The sequence below is a fragment of the Ranitomeya imitator genome, chromosome 3, assembly GCF_032444005.1.
Source record: "Ranitomeya imitator isolate aRanImi1 chromosome 3, aRanImi1.pri, whole genome shotgun sequence".
Classification (NCBI taxonomy): domain Eukaryota; kingdom Metazoa; phylum Chordata; class Amphibia; order Anura; family Dendrobatidae; genus Ranitomeya; species Ranitomeya imitator.
Window position 1 is genome coordinate 492,471,876 of NC_091284.1, and position 17,572 is coordinate 492,489,447.

Genomic DNA, 17,572 nt, shown 5'->3' on the forward strand with positions numbered 1-17,572 from the left:
ATACAGAAAAATGAAAAGGCTTTCTATGGCCCACTATGTGAGAGAGATGGCACACACAGGGATGGCACTCTAGCAGAAATGCCAAATTGCCAATCTTAATCTCCCACCAAAAAAAAAAAAAAAAAAAACACAGGGAATGTCCTACAATTACTATCTCCCTGCCTGCAGTAATCTCAGCCAGGTATGGCAGGCAGCTACTATCTCCCTGCCTGCAGTAATCTCAGCCAGGTATGGCAGGCAGCAATAAGGAGTGGACTGATGCACAAATGAAATAAAAAGTGTGGACAAACAAAAAAGATAGCTGTGCAGAAAGGAAGGAACAAGAGGATTTGTGCTTTGAAAAAAGCAGTTGGTTTGCACAGCGGCGTACACACAGCAATGCAGCTATCAGGGAGCCTTCTAGGGCAGCCCAATGAGCTACAGCGCTGAGGGGAAAAAAAAAAAAAAAAAACTTCCACTGTCCCTGCACACCGAGGGTGGTGTTGGACAGTGCAAATCGCTGCAGCACAAGCGGTTTTGTGGTTAATGGACCCTGCCTAACGCTATCCCTGCTTCTGACAAAGCGGCAGCAACCTCTCCCTAAGCTCAGATCAGCAGCAGTAAGATGGCGGTCGGCGGGAACGCCTCTTTATAGCCCCTGTGACGTCGCAGACAGCAAGCCAATCACTGCAATGCCCTTCTCTAAGATGGTGGGGACCAGGACCTATGTCATCACGCTGCCCACACTCTGCGTTTACCTTCATTGGCTGAGAAATGGCGCTTTTCGCGTCATTGAAACGCGACTTTGGCGCGAAAGTCGCGTACCGCATGGCCGACCACGCACAGGGGTCGGATCGGGTTTCATGAAACCCCGACTTAGCCAAAAGTCGGCGACTTTTGAAAATGTTCGACCCGTTTCGCTCAACCCTAATAATGAGTGAATATACTCGTTACTCGAGATTTCCCGAGCACGCTCAGGTGTCCTCCAAGTATTTTTTAGTGCTCGGAGATTTAGTTTTCTTCACTGCAGCTGAATGATTTACATCTGTTAGCCAGCTTGATTACATGTGGGGATTCCCTAGCAACCAGGCAACCCCCACATGTACTTATGCTGGCTAACAGATGTAAATCATTCAGCTGCGGCGAAGAAAACTAAATCTCCGAGCACTAAAAAATACTCGGAGGACACCCGAGCGTGCTCGGGAAATCACTAGTAACGAGTATATTCGCTCATCACTATTCATCATCCCTCTGCTGATGTCTTAGGAGGCCGTGCATTGGCACCTCTGCTCTTTTCCATCTCTACCTCTGACCTGGAAGAACTCCATTACCACTTACACCTCTCTTTATTGCCCCCAAAACCTAACATCCCTGCAGACATTCTATTCACACTCCAACTCAGCTTCTCGATTAGCGTACTCTCTCCTCATTACTTTTCTGGAAACCTCTGGTATACCATAGAAGAACACTAATGCATTGGTACTTGTGCAGCATAGTAATTGACAGGTGAACATTGTGGTTTCTGTCTATTTATTTATTTTTATATTTACTGTTGTCATTCTCTTTCTTTTTTACTTCATCTTACTGACCATCAATATGTCTTTTTACTGACCTCACATATCAGACAATAGCATCCCTGACTGGTGAAAATGCTGCAGACTGTCAACTGGAAACTATAGCTAACACCTTGCTGTATTAGCCTTGATTGGTTTTGGCACCAACTATGGCTGTTAGGGTTGGCAGAACGCACTAAATAAAATATAATTATAAAGTGTGTTTGCCACCTGTAATCCACCGTGCAGGGATGATAAACTGCAGCTAGTAAGGACAATGGCGAAACAAAGCAGTGAACATATAGTTTGACACCATTGAATTAAATGTCATTTAATGCTGAAACACTTGCTGTGACAATCGCACACAGCGATGGAAAGATACTCTGCAGCAAAGCTTTGTTATAAGCACACAGCCACAGAGTTGTTAAGACGCTAAACGCGAACCCTGTTAACTTCACAGGTGTTCTCTACCTCACTGAGGCAAGGGAACCGGTAGTGGACTCGAGCACAGCGCGTGCACACACAGAACTCTTCTCCGGAGAAGCCGGAATTCTAAAGGCTAAGAACCAGCCCTGAACCCACATAAAACAATCTCCTCTCCAGAGGTGCCAGAATTCTAAAGGCTCTAGCCCTGCCCTGTGCACATGCAAACAAGCCCACACTACTGTTAGGTTCCACACTCTCACAGAACATAAATGATCTTAATGAACTGACGGCTGAGCCAGAGATAATTTTAAAGATTTTGCTAATCAGACAGGACCTTTCTCACAGGCCAATCTGAAGCCAGACCAGGACCTGAGCATGTGATGGCCGACCACCAATGAGAAGTCACCTCACGAGCATGCTCAGTGTCAGATCTTTTGGAACCCCTAAAGTGAACCCGCAGAACCACGACAATGAACCTCCCAAGGGTGAGCTGGCCTGGTGGACCACCTCCAATACAGGGAGTGTTAGGGGCCGGCCCGCGGGAGACTATTGCCGCAGAAGCTGATACCCGGGGACAGGAAGTAGGAGCGGAAAAGATGCAGAACTGGCTATAATGGAGACACAGGACAGACTGGCAATGACTGAGACTAGGGTTATGGCGGAAACACAGGACAGCCAGGTTATGGTGGAAACACAAGACAGACAGGGTATGGCGGAGACTCAAAACAGGTAGAGTACGGTGGAGACACAGGACAGAGCAAGGTACAGAGGGGACCTGGGTCAAATGAGGACAAATGACAATCAGGCATGAAGCAGAGGAAGGAGTTCCCTTAAAGAGACCAAGTGCTGCAGAACTTCCGGGTCAAGATCCTCCAGTATCATAGAGTGGAGGAATGGAGCGTCTGAAGACCAGAGAGAGGAAGTGCGTGTGCGCAGTGAGAGGCGCGCACCCGATGAAAGCCGGCGACCAGTGGCGAGTCAGGAGAAGAAACTGGAAGGTGCGCACACACCACTGGAGCTCGTCAGAACAGGTAAGTATGTAGGCGCACAAAGAGAGTGGCAGGCGTGGTGGCAGGTGGCGCTGTGACAGTACTCCTCCCCTTACACCCCCTCCTTCTAAGACCGGAAAGAAATCTGGCCAAAATCTGAGGAGCCTTTATGTTTTCACGGTGTTCCCAAGACCTCTCCTCTGGACCAAAACCCTTCCAATCAACCAAAAAGAAAGTCTTACTTCTAGACTTTTTCATTGCAAGAATATCTTTAGCTTCAAAGACATCTTAAGACGGATGAACCTGGATGACATCCACAATTTATCTCCAGGCTGGTATAACGGAGGATCCAGATGTCTTTTGTTGGCATGTCTCTTAATCCTGTTCGGTGCCTGTTCTAACGTGACTTTGGTCTCCTGCCAAACCCTGGAGAAATCCTCGGACAGAAGATCGGCCACCGTCAAACCCGAGGCAGGAAGTATCGGCAGAGGGACACCAGGATGTTGCCCATAAACGATGAAGAAGGGTGATTTGGTAGAAGAGTAATTAATGTGGCTATTGTACGCAAACTCAGCCCAAGAAAGCAAATCAGACCAATTGTTGTGATGGACATTAGAAAAATGACGGAGATAGGTCATTAGAATCTGGTTTGTGCGCTCCGCTTGTCCGTTAGTTTGAGGATGGTAGGCTGAGGAGAAATCCAAAGTTACATTCATCAGTGTGCAAAGAACACGCCAGAACCGTAAGGTAAATTGAACTCCTGTGTCAGAAACTATGTGAAGAGGAAAGCCGTGAATCCGAAAAATATGAGCAATGAAGATTCTTGCCAATTCAGGAGCGGAAGGTAATCCAGGCAAAGAGCCAAAATGAGCCATCTTGGAGAATCGATCCACTACTACAAAAATGACCATATGACCAGAAGACCGAGGCAGATCAGTAATAAAATCCATAGCAATGTGTTGCCAGGGGACAGAAGAAACAGGCAGCGGATGCAGAAGACCGGAGGGCAGATGTCTAGGAACCTTGTTCTTTGCACAGGAAGGACAGGATGCCACAAAACTTTGGAAATCTTGTAGAAGGGACAGCCACCAATAATAGCGCAAGATAAGAGAGTGTGTTTTCTTGAATCCCACATGGCCTGCCAGCTTAGGGGCGTGACCCCAACGTAAGAGTCGACTCCTCTTCTTCTCCTGCACAAAGGTTTTACCCGAAGGTAAGGAAGTCATGCTGATTGGAGCTAAAGAAATGATCTTGCTGGGATCCATGATGTGTGAAGGTTCCTCTACAACGTCGGTTACGAGAAATGATCTGGACAAGGCATCAGCTTTGCAGTTCTTAATACCAGGATGAAAATGTAGCTCAAAGTCAAAACAGGAAAAGAATAAAGAGCACCTGGCTTGGCGAGGATTAAGTCTTTGCGCAGAGCGGATATATTTTTGTGGTCAGTGTAGATTTTGATAGGATGAACAGCTCCTTCCAATAGATATTTCCTTGCTTTAGTACAGTTGAGTGCAGCCATTTATCTATTTGCTATGTACGCCTTTTTTGGTTATGCATCAGTTCAGACAAGATTGCTATTCAGTCAGTTTTCCTATATTTACTATGTACTATTTTTTCTGACTTCAATGCCCCGCCCTTCACCATGCTGTGATTTTAATTACATCCAAACACAGTTGGTTCCGACCTTCCTATAAATGCAGGCTTTACCATGTAATTAGCCAGAGGTAAGTGTTTACACTAGGCAGTCATGTCAGGTACCCATCCGATCTGAGATTACCTTGACGTTTCGTGGATGTGCTCACATTTTTTGGCCAAATCTTGTGCTAAGCATCTCATGTGTTTTTTCATAGATTTCACAAGCCATTATTCTATTCACATTTCATGTATCTCACATTTCCTTGCTTTAGTACAGTTGAGTGCAGCCATTGATCTATTTGCTATTTAAGCCTTTTTTGGTTATGCACCAGTTCAGACTAGATTGTTGTTCAGTCAGTTTACCTATATTTTCTATGAGACAAAGAATAGGCAGGATATGGTGGACGCCTAGGACAGACTGGATATGGCGGAAACACAGGACTTTCAGGGTATGGCGGAAACACAGGACAGGCAGGTTATGGTGGAAACACAGGACAGGCAGGGTATGACGGAGACTCAGGACAGGCAGGGTATGGAAGAGACACAGGACCGGCAGGGAATGGTGGAGACACAGGACAGGCAGGGAATGGCAGAGACACAGGAAAGAGCAAGGTATGGCGGATGCACAGGACAGAGCAAGGTACAGAGGAACCTGGGTCAAATGAGGACAAATGACAATCAGGCATGGAGCAGAGGAAGGAATTACCTTAAATAGACCGAGTGCTGCAGAACTTCCGGGTCAAGATCCTCCAGAATCATAGAGTGGAGGAACGGAGCGTCTGCAGACCAGAGAGAGGAGGTGCACGTGCACAGTGAGAGGCGCACACCCGATGAGAGCCAGGGACCGGTGGCAAGTCGAGATGAGCCCAGAAAGCTTGCGCACACCACTGGAATGCACCCAGACAGGTAAGGCTGCTTTCACACATCAGGTTTTTGGTTTCAGGCACAATCCGGCAAATTTGCTAAAAAACGGATCCGGTGTAAATAGTGAAAAAACGGATGCAAACTGATGCACCGGATCCGTTTTTTAGCTGGATCCAGCTCTATGTACTGCGCATGGTTTTTGAGTTCCTGGGCATGGTTTTTGAGGAGAGAGAGAGAGAGTGTGAGAGAGAGAGAGAGAGAATAAAAAAACAAAGCTTCTGGGCATGCTCAGTGTGTTAAAAACGGATTCGGTCACCGGAAATGTTCTTTCACACATCAGTTCCATGCGTTTATTGCCGGAGACGTCCCTTCAGGCTTTTTCGCCAGACACAAAAAACGTTGCAGGAGACGTTTTTTGTATCCGGCAAAAAAGCCTGAAGGGACGGATCCGGCACAAAACGGATGAAACGCATGTCCTTTAGGCACAATCCGGCAGTAATACAACTCTGTGGGGAAAAAACGGATCAGGCATCAGAAAAAAACTGATCCAGATTGTGCCTGAAACTGCCGGATTGTGCCTGAAACCAAAAACCTGATGTGTGAAAGCAGCCTAAGAATGTCAGCGCGCAGAGAGAGCGGCAGGAGCGGCAGCAGGTGACGCCGTGACACTCAGTAGAGCGAATCCTGGACTTAGTCTCAGGAGAGATTGCTCTCTGCTGTCTATTATTAGTTACCATAGCTGAACCTGGATAGGCAGCGGTAACCATGTGCACAGACTGAGTCTGAGCAAGATGATGAGACCAGTGTTTTTGCTGAGCAGCATCCACTGTGGTTGGGACTGAATGGGAGACTGGAGAGGAAGATAGGACTTCAGATCTATCCTGTGCAGAGGAATAAACCTAATGCTTAACATTAACCCCCTCTTAGTGCTCCCCGGTGAGCCTCACTATGCCCAAAGGTCGCAATAAGCTGAGGACTTTTGCTCAACCGGCTCCCAGGTCCTATCCTCCAGTCCATGACCCTTCCAGTCAACCAGAGAAAACTTTTTACCATGCAATACCTTGGAACCGACAATCATGTTCACCTCAAAATCATCCGAAGACGTGCCCGAAGTCTCAGCAGTTGACTCAGAAAACCGAGACACATGAACGGGTTTCAAGAGAGAGATGTGAAAGGTGTCAGTGATATTCAAGCATGGTGCAAGGAACATGTGATACAACACAGGATTTACCTGCTCAAGGACTTTAAAAGGAGCTAAAAAGCGAGGAGCAAATTTGGTGGACTCTAAACGCAGCTTGATAATATGAGCAGAGAGCCACACTAAATCGCCGGGTGCGAAGACAGAACCATGCGCTCAGAATGAGTCTGAGCAAGACAACGAGACCAACGTCTTTGCTGAGCAGTAGGGTTGAGCGAAACGGGTCGTTCATTTTCAAAAGTCGCCGACTTTTGGCAAAGTCGGGTTTCATGAAACCCGATCCGACCCCTGTGCGGGGTCGGCCATGCGGTACGCGACTTTCGCGCCAAAGTCGCGTTTCAATGACGCGAAAAGCGCCATTTCTCAGCCAATGAAGGTAAACGCAGAGTGTGGGCAGCGTGATGACATAGGTCCTGGTCCCCACCATCTTAGAGAAGGGCATTGCAGTGATTGGCTTGCTGTCTGCGGCGTCACAGGGGCTATAAAGGGGAGTTCCCGCCGACCGCCATGTTACTGCTGCTGATCTGAGCTTAGGGAGAGGTTGCTGCCGCTTCGTCAGAAGCAGGGATAGCGTTAGGCAGGGTCCATTAACCACCAAACCGCTTGTGCTGTAGCGATTTCCACTGCCCAACACCACCTTCGGTGTGCAGGGACAGTGGAAGCAACATTTTTTTTTTCCCCCTCAGCGCTGTAGCTCATTGGGCTGCCCTGGAAGGCTCCCTGATAGCTGCATTGCTGTGTGTACGCCGCTGTGCAAACCAACTGCTTTTTTCAAAGCACAAATCCTCTTGTTCCTTCCTTTCTGCACAGCTATCTTTTTGGTTTGTACACACTTTTTATTTAATTTGTGCATCAGTCCACTCCTTATTGCTGCCTGCCATACCTGGCTGAGATTACTGCAGGGAGATAGTAATTGAAGGACACTCCCTGTTTTTTTTTTTGTGGGAGATTAAGATTGACATTTCTGCTAGAGTGCCATCCCTGTTTGTGTCATCTCTCACTCAGTGGGCCATAGAAAGCCTATTTTTTTTTTTGCTTGATTTGGGTTATAAAATCTACCTGAAAAAATCACTACATCAATCAGTGGGAGAAAAATATTGGCCTCAGGGCTTGTGTGCCACTCCTGACTCCTGTGTGCATCATCACTCACTCAGTGGGCCATAGAAAGCCTATTTATTTTTTTGCGTGGTTTTTGGTTCTAAAATCTACCTGAAAAAATCACTACATCAATCAGTGGGAGAAAAATATTGGCCTCAGGGCTTGTGTGCCACTCCTGACTCCTGTGTGCATCATCACTCACTCAGTGGGCCATAGAAAGGCCATTTTTTTTTTTTTTTGCTTTATTTGGGTTCTAAATTCTACCTGAAAAAATCAATAAATCAATCAGTGGGAGATTAATATTGGCCTTTGGGCTTGTGTGCCAGTCCTAAGCGTGCCATCTCTCTCTCTCAGATAGTGGGCCATAGAAAGCCTATTTATTTTTTTATTTTTTTATTGGGTTTATAAATTTTCCCTGGAAAAAAAAAAAAAGTGGGAGATTAATATTGGCCTCTGGGCTTGTGTGCCAGTCCTGAGCGTGCCATCTCTCTCACAAATAGTGGGCCATAGAAAGCCTATTTATTTATTTTTTTTTGGTTTTATAAATTCTCCCTTAAAAAAAAAAGGGAGATTAATATTGGCCTTTGGGCTTGTGTGCCAGTCCTAAGCGTGCCATCTCTCTCTGTCTCTCAGATAGTGGGCCATAGAAAGCCTATTTATTATTTTTTTTATTGGGTTTATAAATTTTCCCTGGAACAAAAAAAAAAAAAGTGGGAGATAAATATTGGCCTCTGGGCTTGTGTGCCACTCCTGACTCCTGTGTGCGTCATCTCTCACTCAGTGGGCCATAGAAAGCCTTTTTTTGTTTTATTTGTTTTCTAAATTCTCCCTGAAAAAATCATTTTATTTTATTTGGTTTCTAAATTCTTCCTGAAAAAATCATTTTATTCTATTTTTTTTTTTCCTAAAGTCTCCCTAAAAAAAAAAAAAAAAAAACAAATCAGTGGGAGATTAATATTGCCCTTTCTGCTTGTGTGCCAGTCTTGACTCCTGGGTGTGCCATCTCTCTCTCTCTCTCCAATTGTGGGCCATAGAAAGCCTATTATTTTTTTAGCTTGATTTGGGTTCCAAAATCTACCTGAAAAAATCACTACATCAATCAGTGGGAGATAAATATTGGCCTCTGGGCTTGTGTGCCACTCCTGACTCCTGTGTGCGTCATCTCTCACTCAGTGGGCCATAGAAAGCCTTTTTTTGTTTTATTTGTTTTCTAAATTCTCCCTGAAAAAATCATTTTATTTTATTTGGTTTCTAAATTCTTCCTGAAAAAATCATTTTATTCTATTTTTTTTTCCCTAAAGTCTCCCTGAAAAAAAAAAAAAAAAACAAATCAGTGGGAGATTAATATTGCCCTTTCTGCTTGTGTGCCAGTCTTGACTCCTGGGTGTGCCATCTCTCTCTCTCTCTCCAATTGTGGGCCATAGAAAGCCTATTATTTTTTTAGCTTGATTTGGGTTCCAAAATCTACCTGAAAAAATCACTACATCAATCAGTGGGAGATAAATATTGGCCTCTGGGCTTGTGTGCCACTCCTGACTCCTGTGTGCGTCATCTCTCACTCAGTGGGCCATAGAAAGCCTTTTTTTGTTTTATTTGTTTTCTAAATTCTCCCTGAAAAAATCATTTTATTTTATTTGGTTTCTAAATTCTTCCTGAAAAAATCATTTTATTCTATTTTTTTTTTCCCTAAAGTCTCCCTGAAAAAAAAAAAAAAAAACAAATCAGTGGGAGATTAATATTGCCCTTTCTGCTTGTGTGCCAGTCTTGACTCCTGGGTGTGCCATCTCTCTCTCTCTCTCCAATTGTGGGCCATAGAAAGCCTATTATTTTTTTAGCTTGATTTGGGTTCCAAAATCTACCTGAAAAAATCACTACATCAATCAGTGGGAGATAAATATTGGCCTCTGGGCTTGTGTGCCACTCCTGACTCCTGTGTGCGTCATCTCTCACTCAGTGGGCCATAGAAAGCCTTTTTTTGTTTTATTTGTTTTCTAAATTCTCCCTGAAAAAATCATTTTATTTTATTTGGTTTCTAAATTCTTCCTGAAAAAATCATTTTATTCTATTTTTTTTTCCTAAAGTCTCCCTGAAAAAAAAAACAAAAAAAAACAAATCAGTGGGAGATTAATATTGCCCTTTCTGCTTGTGTGCCAGTCTTGACTCCTGGGTGTGCCATCTCTCTCTCTCTCTCCAATTGTGGGCCATAGAAAGCCTATTATTTGTTTTAGCTTGATTTGGGTTCCAAAATCTACCTGAAAAAATCACTACATCAATCAGTGGGACATAAATATTGGCCTCTGGGCTTGTGTGCCACTCCTGACTCCTGTGTGCGTCATCTCTCACTCAGTGGGCCATAGAAAGCCTTTTTTTGTTTTATTTGTTTTCTAAATTCTCCCTGAAAAAATCATTTTATTTTCTTTGGTTTCTAAATTCTTCCTGAAAAAATCATTTTATTCTATTTTTTTTTTTCCTAAAGTGTCCCTGAAAAAAAAAAAAAATCAAATCAGTGGGAGATTAATATTTACATTTGTGCTTCAGTGACAGTCCTGCGTGTGTGGCATCTCTCTCATTTGTTGCCACCAACAACAGAGTGTGTAACATTGTGCCTGATTTTCGTTGTGGTCTCACTCACCTGTAAAGGGGTAGCTAAATCATACTGAAGTTATAGCTCACCGTGTAATTTGTGTGACAGCAACAAATACCGTTAGTTTGTTTACGTTTTTAAAACAATGAGGAAGTATGGTGGAAGAGGTCGTGGCCGGGGGCGTTCATTGTCAGCTGGTAATGAGGGTAGTGGTAGTGGTGGAGCATCAGCTGGTCGTGGGAAAAAAAATATTGCACCTAAGTCTGGAGCTGTGGAGCCAGGTTCGTCGTCTGGCTACACAAGGCCTCAAACGCTCCCTTTTCTGGGAGTAGGAAAACCGCTTTTAAAGCCGGAGCAGCAAGAGCAAGTTTTGGCTTATCTTGCTGACTCAGCCTCTAGCTCTTTTGCCTCCTCTCGTGAAACTGGTAAATGTCAAAGCAGCGCGTCGTTAGTGGATGTTCACGGTCAGGGACAAGTCGCTTCCTTGTCCTCTTCAGCAAAAACAACAACAGAGAAGAATGCAGCAGGCGACACAACGGGTTACTCCATGGAGCTCTTTACACATACCGTCCCTGGCTTAGAAAGTGAAGCAGTTAACAGTCCATGCCCATTACAAGTTGAATCTGACATGGAGTGCACTGATGCACAGCCACAGCCAGACTACTATGCTGGTCCTTTGACTCAGACCACAACATTGCCCTCGCAGGGTGCTGATCAAGAATCAGACCCTGATGAGACTATGTTGCCCCATCACGAACGCTATACCACCGACCGACACGGTGACACAGACGAAGTTGCACACGAGCTACAAGAAGTGGTAATAGATGACCCAGTTCTTGACCCCGATTGGCAGCCATTGGGGGAACAGGGTGCAGGCGGCAGCAGTTCTGAAGCGGAGGAGGAGGGGCCGCAGCAGGCATCAACATCGCAACAGGTTCCATCTGCCGGGCCCGTATCTTGCCCAAAACGCGTGGCAAAGCTAAAACCTGTTGGAGGACAGCGTGGCCATCCGGTTAAAGCTCAGTCTGCAATGCCTGAAAAGGTATCCGATGCTAGAAAGAGTGCAGTCTGGCATTTTTTTAAACAACATCCAATTGATCAGCGCAAAGTCATCTGTCAAAAATGTTCAACTACCTTAAGCAGAGGACAGAATCTGAAAAGTCTCAATACAAGTTGCATGCATAGACATTTAACCACCATGCATTTGCAAGCCTGGACTAACTACCAAACGTCCCTTAAGGTTGTAGCACCCTCGGCCAATGAAGCTAGTCAGCAACGCAACATCCCTTCCGGCAGTGTAGGGCCACCATTTTCCGCACCACCTGCACTATCTGTGCAGGTTTCTTTGCCAGGCCAAAGCCATCAGGGTCAGGGAATCACCAGTTTCGTAGTAGGAAACACTGCATCTAGGGCACCGGTGGCAACAATACCCTCTCCCACCGTCTCTCAGTCTGCCATGTCCACCGGCACCCCCGCTAGTTCCACGATCTCCAGCTCTCCAGTCCAGCTCACCCTACATGAGACTATGGTTAGAAAAAGGAAGTACTTAGCCTTGCATCCGCGCACACAGGGTTTGAACGCACACATAGCTAGACTAATCTCGTTAGAGATGATGCCCTACCGGTTAGTTGAAAGCGAAGCTTTCAAAGCCCTGATGGACTACGCTGTACCACGCTACGAGCTACCCAGTCGACACATTTTTTCCAGAAAAGCCATCCCAGCCCTCCACCAGCATGTTAAAGAGCGCATCGTCCATGCACTCAGGCAATCTGTGAGCACAAAGGTGCACCTGACAACAGATGCATGGACCAGTAGGCATGGCCAGGGACGTTACGTGTCCATCATGGCACACTGGGTAAATGTGGTGGATGCAGGGTCCACAGGGGAGAGCAAGTTTGGGACAGTTCTGCCTAGCCCACGGTCTAGGAAACAATTGGCTGTAGCCGTTCGCACCCCGTCCTCCTCCTCTTCGTCCTCCTGCAGAAGCGAGAACTCGTCCACAGACCGCAGTCGCACAACCACTCCATCCGCAGCTGCCACTGTTGCACACCAGGTCTCCCATTATGGGGCAGCTACTGGCAAACGTCAGCAGGCTGTATTGGCTATGAAGTGTTTGGGCGACAACAGACACACCGCGGAAGTTCTGTCCGAGTTCTTGCAGAAAGAAACGCAGTCGTGGCTGGGCACTGTAGATCTTGAGGCAGGCAAGGTAGTGAGTGATAACGGAAGGAATTTCATGGCTGCCATCTCCCTTTCCCAACTGAAACACATTCCTTGCCTGGCTCACACCTTAAACCTGGTGGTGCAGTGCTTCCTGAAAAGTTATCCGGGGTTATCCGACCTGCTCCTCAAAGTGCGTGGACTTTGCTCACATATCCGCCGTTCGCCCGTACACTCCAGCCGTATGCAGACCTATCAGCGTTCTTTGAACCTTCCCCAGCATCGCCTAATCATAGACGTTGCAACAAGGTGGAACTCAACACTGCACATGCTTCAGAGACTGTGTGAACAGAGGCGGGCTGTTATGTTTTTGTGGGAGGATACACATACACGGGCAGGCAGTAGGATGGCAGACATGGAGTTGTCAGGTGTGCAGTGGTCGAAGATTCAAGACATGTGTCAAGTCCTTCAGTGTTTTGAGGAATGCACACGGCTGGTTAGTGCAGACAACGCGATAATAAGCATGAGCATCCCCCTAATGCGTCTGCTGATGCAAAGTTTGACGCACATAAAGGATCAGGCGTCTGCAGCTGAGGAAGAGGAAAGCCTTGATGACAGTCAGCCATTGTCTGGCCAGGGCAGTGTACAGGACGAGGTAGCGGGCGAAGAGGAGGAGGAGGACGAGGAGGATGATGGGGATGATTATATTTTTAATGAGGAAGCTTTTCCGGGGCCACTGGAAATTGGTGGCGCGGCAAGGCCGGGTTCTGGTTTTTTGAGGGACACAAGTGACGTGGATTTGCCTGAAACTGCCCCTCAACCAAGCACAACCGCAGATTTGAGAACTGGAACTTTGGCCCCCATGGCGGATTATGCCTTACGTATCCTCAAAAGGGACACACGCATAACTAAAATGATGAATGATGACGATTACTGGTTGGCCTGCCTCCTTGATCCTCGCTATAAAGGCAAATTGCAAAATATAATGCCACATGAGAACTTGGAACTAATATTAGCAACCAAACAATCAACTCTTGTTGACCGTTTGCTTCTGGCATTCCCTGCACACAGCGCCCGTGATCGTTCTCACACGAGCTGCAGGGGCCAGCAGACCAGAGGAGTTAGAGGGGCAGAAATCAGAAGTGGCGTTGGCCAGAGGGGTTTTCTGACCAGGTTGTGGAGTGATTTTGCTATGACCGCAGACAGGACAGGTACTGCAGCATCAATTCAAAGTGACAGGAGACAACATTTGTCCAGTATGGTTACAAACTATTTTTCATCCCTTATCGATGTTTTCCCTCAACCGTCGTTCCCATTTGATTACTGGGCATCAAAATTAGACACCTGGCCAGAATTGGCAGAATATGCATTGCAGGAGCTTGCTTGCCCGGCAGCTAGTGTCCTATCAGAAAGAGTATTCAGTGCTGCAGGTTCAATACTAACAGAAAAAAGGACTCGTCTGGCTACCCAAAATGTAGATGATCTAACCTTCATTAAAATGAACCACAACTGGATTTCGAAATCTTTTGCCCCACCTTGCCCGGCTGACACCTAACTTTCCTATGAAAAGGTCTTGCCTGTGGACTATTCTGAATGCCTTTTCCAATCTCGTAATTTTCTGCACCTGATTGTCCAGCATACGACATGTTTACACCTCACTAAATGGCCAAACTCCCCACACGGGGCCGTGGTATCGACACTTGGCGACAGCACCCGTGAGAGTGCAGTTTGTCTGAAGAGGTGGGTGAGCCCGCTTTTGGTCGACGGCACTGCCACTGGGTCTCTCCTAGTACAATAAAGTGTCTCTGGCGGTGGTGGTGCGCACCCAACGTCAGACACACCGTTGTAATATGAGGGGCCCTGGGCCTGTACCGCCGGCCACAAGACAGTTTCCCCCCACCCCAGCTCAAACAGTGCTCTACCACTTGCAAAATTATCTCACAGCTCCACCAATGTTTAGTCTATGCGCTGACATCCTTCAATGCCTGCCACTGACAATACCATTGTATTGACATTTTTGTTATGTTAGGCCTTCGATGCCTGTCTGTGGTCACTCCTTCCACTAGGCCTCCACTGACCACACCACTGCTGCCCGTGTACCCCTGTAACCAATTTAAAATTGCCTACAGCCATGTGTTATTATTTTAGGCCTTCGATGCCTGTCTGCTGTGACTCCTTCCACTAGGCCTCCACTGACCACACCACTGCTGCCCGTGTACCCCTGGAACCAATTTAAAATTGCCTACAGCCATGTGTTATTATTTTAGGCCTTCGATGCCTGTCTGCGGTCACTCCTTCCACTAGGCCTCCACTGACCACACCACTGCTGCCCGTGTACCCCTGGAACCAATTTAAAATTGCCTACAGCCATGTGTTATTATTTTAGGCCTTCGATGCCTGTCTGCGGTCACTCCTTCCACTAGGCCTCCACTGACCACACCACTGCTGCCCGTGTACCCCTGGAACCAATTTAAAATTGCCTACAGCCATGTGTTATTATTTTAGGCCTTCGATGCCTGTCTGCGGTGACTCCTTCCACTAGGCCTCCACTGACCACACCACTGCTGCCCGTGTACCCCTGGAACCAATTTAAAGTTGCCTACAGCCATGTGTTATTATTTTAGGCCTTCGATGCCTGTCTGCGGTCACTCCTTCCACTAGGCCTCCACTGACCACACCACTGCTGCCCGTGTACCCCTGGAACCAATTTAAAATTGCCTACAGCCATGTGTTATTATTTTAGGCCTTCGATGCCTGTCTGCGGTCACTCCTTCCACTAGGCCTCCACTGACCACACCACTGCTGCCCGTGTACCCCTGTAACCAATTTAAAATTGCCTACAGCCATGTGTTATTATTTTAGGCCTTCGATGCCTGTCTGCGGTTACTCCTTCCACTAGGCCTCCACTGACCACACCACTGCTGCCCGTGTACCCCTGTAACCAATTTAAAATTGCCTACAGCCATGTGTTATTATTTTAGGCCTTCGATGCCTGTCTGCGGTGACTCCTTCCACTAGGCCTCCACTGACCACACCACTGCTGCCCGTGTACCCCTGGAACCAATTTAAAATTGCCTACAGCCATGTGTTATTATTTTAGGCCTTCGATGCCTGTCTGCGGTCACTCCTTCCACTAGGCCTCCACTGACCACACCACTGCTGCCCGTGTACCCCTGGAACCAATTTAAAATTGCCTACAGCCATGTGTTATTATTTTAGGCCTTCGATGCCTGTCTCTGTCACTCCTTCCACTAGGCCTCCACTGACCACACCACTGCTGCCCGTGTACCCCTGTAACCAATTTAAAATTGCCTACAGCCATGTGTTATTATTTTAGGCCTTCGATGCCTGTCTGCGGTCACTCCTTCCACTAGGCCTCCACTGACCACACCACTGCTGCCCGTGTACCCCTGGAACCAATTTAAAATTGCCTACAGCCATGTGTTATTATTTTAGGCCTTCGATGCCTGTCTGCGGTCACTCCTTCCACTAGGCCTCCACTGACCACACCACTGCTGCCCGTGTACCCCTGTAACCAATTTAAAATTGCCTACAGCCATGTGTTATTATTTTAGGCCTTCGATGCCTGTCTGCGGTCACTCCTTCCACTAGGCCTCCACTGACCACACCACTGCTGCCCGTGTACCCCTGGAACCAACATCAGAAAATATAAAAATAAGTATTTTGCTTATAAAAAAGAAAATACTGGAGAGATATCAAATGCAGACATTTTAACATTAAAAACAAACACATACAACAAAAATCTGGTACAGTACTAAAAATGGCCACCAGCTACAATAACTTTCTCCTGCAAGTAGTTAACTGAAAGGTTTTTTCAATTTTAAACACAGATATGGCATCCACCGAGTGTTGTCCTGTCGCGTCTTCTTTATATTATTGCCAAGAAGATGCAAAACAATGAAAATAATAAAATCATTATTTACCAAAAAAATAGAGTAAGTCAAAACCACATTGCAAATAAACATTCATTACAAATAAAGAAGCAGGGCGCGTCCGAGGGTGAGTATATACCTAATAAGAATATAATCACCCTCGGACGCGCCCTGCTTCTTTCCGACAGCCTTCCTTCCTAAGAATCAGCCCTTCCGTGGTGTAGAGAGAGGGTTTGTTACACTCCAAGGTGTTCCCCAGGTTGCCTTTCCTGAGCTTCGATCTTCCGGCTCTCGTTTAGTAGTTGTTGGAAACTACGCTGCATTGGGCCTACAAATTGGGTATGGGGTGTAGAGAGATGGTGTGTTCCACTCCAAGGTGTTCCCCAGGTTGCCTTTCCTGAGCTTCGATCTTCCGGCTCTCGTTTAGTAGTTGTTGGAAACTACGCTGCATTAGGCCTACAAATTGGGCATGGGGTGTAGAGAGATGGTGTGTTCCACTGTAGAGAGATGGTGTGTTCCACTCCAAGGTGTTCCCCAGGTTTCCTCTCCATTGCTTCGATCTTCCGGCTCTCGTTTAGTAGTTGTTGGAAACTACGCTGCATTAGGCCTACAAATTGGGTATGGGGTGTAGAGAGATGGTGTGTTACACTCCAAGGTGTTCCCCAGGTTTCCTCTCCATTGCTTCGATCTTCCGGCTCTCGTTTAGTAGTTGTTGGAAACTACGCTGCATTAGGCCTACAAATTGGGTATGGGGTGTAGAGAGATGGTGTGTTACACTCCAAGGTGTTCCCCAGGTTTCCTCTCCATTGCTTCGATCTTCCGGCTCTTGTTTAGTAGTTGTTGGAAACTACGCTGCATTGGGCCTACAAATTGGGTATGGGGTGTAGAGAGATGGTGTGTTCCACTCCAAGGTGTTCCCCAGGTTGCCTTTCCTGAGCTTCGATCTTCCGGCTCTCGTTTAGTAGTTGTTGGAAACTACGCTGCATTAGGCCTACAAATTGGGTATGGGGTGTAGAGAGATGGTGTGTTACACTCCAAGGTGTTCCCCAGGTTTCCTCTCCATTGCTTCGATCTTCCGGCTCTCGTTTAGTAGTTGTTGGAAACTACGCTGCATTAGGCCTACAAATTGGGTATGGGGTGTAGAGAGATGGTGTGTTCCACTGTAGAGAGATGGTGTGTTCCACTCCAAGGTG